Raw genomic sequence first — 4,295 nt, 5'->3', positions numbered from 1 at the left:
GGTAGTTCAGAAAGATCCCAGTGATGGTGTTTTCCTGACAGTGTGTACTGTTCGTTATTGAGTGGAATGACATGTATGAATGACATCACTGTCAAACCAGCAAGACTGCATTTATGCATCCATCGTTCCCAGGATTGTCAGTAACTTGAGCATACTTTTCCCAAATCACCTTGTCTACTTGTCCCAAGGCCCAGCTCGCTCACATTTACTTCAGAAACTGTACCTTTGGTGATCACACCCTGGGTTGTATATAATGGGGATGATGGATTCTTTTTCACACCAAGAATAGGCAGGCAAAAGGTAGCTTTCAGCTCAGGGTGTGTGACAGGCTTTTTTGAAACGTAGACCCATAGGCCTCCAACAAAGCAGACTTTAGTAACCATTCTCTTGCATGCCTTCTTTTTCTTTTTCCTGTTCGAATAACTTTCAATACTTCTGTTTCTCCTTGGGCATGAACTTTGGGTAGAGGGACCTCCCATTTTCCCGCCTTTTCTTTCTGTTTCTGCTTAATCATGTTGGAAAGTACTGACTGCCCCTCTCTGTCCAGCAGGTAGGCGGGGACTGCTCCCTGTGGAGTCGTCTCATCGTCCTTCTGCTTGGTGTTTCTCTTCTCATGCATGTTAATAGTCTTTTTCATCTGTATTTTCTCGGCATGGCGCTGTTTATGGTCGAGCTTAGCCTTCAGGCCAATCTTTTTTTTTTTTTTTTTTGCCTTCTTTGGACGTTCATGGGTCTCCCGACCTTTCTTTCTCTTTTTCTCATGGTAGTCCAAATGATATCCATATCGCTTGCGGCGCAATTCAATATATTCATTTTGTGACATGATGACAGCTGTGGAGCAGTGCTCCGCGACCTCCCGGATCTCAAAAAACTCTTAATTTCTGGGTGTCATTGGCCCACGAGCCTGCCTCGTTTAGTCCGGGACGGGAAAGGCATTCCTTTTCCTCTTAGACCATGGCTGTAAAACCCCACTCCCAGCACAGAGAACTAGGCAAATATTCTTATGACGTGAGGTCAGCATAGTCCTAGAATAACACAAATTAGCTGGTACCTGGCTTTAATACTATGTGGAACTCTTGGGAAGGCTGACTGACTGTGGGGCCTTGTATCCTATGGTACATTGTTTCTATGGGGGAGGCTATTTTTAACAAGCACTTTAATGTCTTTAAGTTCAAGGCCAAGGAGGTCTATAGAGGGCATTCTAGGAGGACAGCCAAGGATTCACAGAGAAACCGCATCTTGAAAAACAACCAATCAAACAATCAAAAATACCTCATATACCTTTCCTGCTCAGAGTGAGGGAATATTTTAAAGTTGTGTCTTCTCAACCCGTAGTCTTGTTTCATTAGGTGTATGAAGGAACTAAAAACGCTACTTCTCAGCAAATTCTGTTGTGCGTTTACTATAAGTTGGATGCTCAAGGCCCTGGGATAGGACAAGAAAGAGAGACAAGTCTATGTCCTGATCGATCATACAGCTGGTAGTGGTACTAAGCCCTCAGAACTTCCTATAATGACAGAAAAGATCTATGGTCATTACAGTATGCTCTAGCACTTGAAAAATGTGGCATTGAAGGGAAAAAAAACCTAATTTTTGCTTATTATTTTATTAATGAATTAAAAATAGCTTCAGGAGGCCACTGAATTGAAAAGTCCCATCGGGGGAGGGATGCAGGAGGAGATAGGCTTAATGAGATATAAAGGAAGATAAACAGATAGCCCCCCCCCCCGCTAAAAATAACCAAATAGAACAGATGGGAGGATTCGTGGGGAGAGGAAGGGAACTAACCAGAGGGGACTGGGATCTCAGCAGGATGCCAGGGGGGAGGGGAAAAATTAGAACAAAGTATAATGACACATTATATATATGAATAATAGATAATACATGAAAATGTGATGATGAAACCCATTAATTTGTATGCTAACTTTAAAAATTAATAATTTTTTATTGCAGCAGCAAAAGAGCAAAACCAGCTAGTGACATATTTTGGAACTAAGGGAAAAGTTAGACTCCAGATTAATGTCATGTTAACATATGGAAAATGTGGGAGACATGACATTTATACAGTTTTCTAGGGAAAGAAGCTTAAATGTGTTAACAAAGCTAAAAGTCACCCAGAGAGGATGACTGGTCATTTTTGTGACTCTTGTCAAACCTTATGGATGCCTTTCCCTCTAGAAAGACTATGAAACCCACAAGGACCACAAGGATTTTGGGAGCATCAAGCAATCCTGACTCTACCCACATGCTGGCAATCTTTATTTATTGAGCTTCTCAACAGGAAGAACGTTGAGCTTTTAAGGACAAATGGGTCTTGCAAGGATTTAAAGCTCCATCAAAGAAATGCAGTATAAAATGTTGCCTTCTCACAGGAAGAACATCACATATGACACAAAGTTGGAACAAAGGCTGCCCTTGGATTGCATGCCTTTGAAGACCTTCGTTGTTCCTTCTGGGTCATAACACACTTAACTTAAAGCACTCTCAGAGTCTTGGGTTCAAGGACCGTGGAGAGTTTTCTTCTCCAAGCCTATCGCTCCCCAGACCTTCTGTAGCTGCTGAGCTGGAAGTCGCCTTCTTTCTAGATTCTTTAGAGTCACCGTACTCGAGAAGAAGCCAAAGTAATGACAAGTGTAAGAAGGAAGAAGGCCTGTGCGCACTGGTGAGCATCATAGGCCTTTAAGGGCTGGCTCAGAGCTCTTGACCGGGATCTCGAAGCACACGCAGCCCTGCACAGGAGCTCAACTGGGCACCTTATATGTTACTTTGCTGAATTCAAGAGGAATAGAAACGTTCAATAAAGTCTTTGTTGGTGCATTTGTCTAAAGGAACATTCTGCCAGATGGATTTTAATTTCACGTCGACTGGAGTATTGTTTTAGCCATGTTCCCTGTGGCTGTGGTCTCCTTGTCCTGGAAGGCTGTCTTCGAACATTCCATTATTATAACATTTCGTTTGTTTGTTTTTGATTGGTTTGGTTTAATTGTTTTGAGACGGGGTTTTTCTGTGAGTTCTGGAATTCACTCTGTAGATCAGGCCACAAACTCAGAGATCTGCTTGCCTCTGCCTCCCAAGTGCTGGGATTAAAGGCATGTGCCACCACACTTTATCATAATTGTATCATCTTAACTCTAATTCAGCCTACTGGATTGATTCAAAGGCACTTTTTTTTTTTCTTTTAAGTATGTTGAAATTAAAGTACTGCCTTTTATGCCTTTTATATTGTTGTTTACCAGGGCCAAATACAAGAAGACTTCTCTTTTTTTCTCATAAGGTTTTGCATTCTGATTTCAGAATTTCACATATTCAAAGCTTGCCCTTGAAGTTTCCATAGGGAGAAAGGCTCTTCTAGAAGGCTTGAGGAAAACACTGGAATTTGGCCAGCAAGGTCAGGCTGGGTTACAGGCCTCTGTGGGGCCAAAGTCCAAAGCAACAAACAAGAGGAAAGCAATCCTTGCAAGTTGCTTCTTTATTTTAAAACTTCCCCTTTTAGAGTCATTAGAGCACGTGTGTGTGTGTGTGTGTGTGTGTGTGTGTGTGTGTGTTATTATTATTTGAGCAACTCCTTCTACAGGGATGTGTTCTCATGCACAGAAGCCCTGTTCAAACATTACCAAGAAAACTGATAAGAAGAAAAAGCATCCACTGATGAGTTCTCAGAAAGAAAGCATTAGATTTAACTACAGGGCAATAGTGCTGTGATTACTCCGCCCAGCTGACAGCAAGGTTGCCAGGCAGCGCTTGTTCTGCCAAGAACGGCGGGCGGGAGAATGAGGCAACCATGTGGTTTGTATTACCAGGGTCTTTTTTTTTTTTTCTCCCTCCCCCCCCTAAAGTTTTTCAAGGTTCAGAAAGAGAACGTCACCCGCAATGATAATTCAGTTAGGAACAGCTACACTTTCAATGCCGTGTTCAGCAACTGTTGATTTGTTTGCATCCTAATATGCGTGTTCACATTTTCCCAGTGAGGATGAGATAAAGTGCGGCATCTCTCAAGACCCCACTGAATGCAAAGAGCCAACCTTCAGGCCAAGTTCTACGCTTTCAAAAAAAGAAAGAGAAAGATTAAAAACCTTCCTCGCATTTCCCAGGCTTCCTCTTACAGCCTTTTAAAAAGACAGTTCAGAAAAAGGAAGCCAAAGCAAGTTCGGAGCAGCTCTCCTCTACGTACTTGGTCCGGCCCCTTCAGAGTTGGAGTTGATTAAAAAGAAAAGTCATAATCTACCACAAACTAATCAATCTGTGTAAAAACCATAAAACTAAAATGTTTTCCTTTCTTTTCTTTTTTTTTTTTT

The 4,295-nt window shown here is 42.0% G+C and overlaps 1 pseudogene; it reads right to left on the bottom strand.

The window, feature by feature from the left end:
- Positions 1-91: 91 nt before the first annotated feature.
- On the bottom strand, positions 92-823 carry LOC110338478 (annotated as a pseudogene).
- Positions 824-4,295: the final 3,472 nt, after the last annotated feature.

This window comes from Mus pahari, chromosome 21 (genome assembly GCF_900095145.1).
Source record: "Mus pahari chromosome 21, PAHARI_EIJ_v1.1, whole genome shotgun sequence".
Classification (NCBI taxonomy): Eukaryota; Metazoa; Chordata; class Mammalia; order Rodentia; family Muridae; genus Mus; species Mus pahari.
Note: the sequence above shows the minus strand (reverse complement) of the source record. Positions and strands in the feature narration are given on the sequence as shown.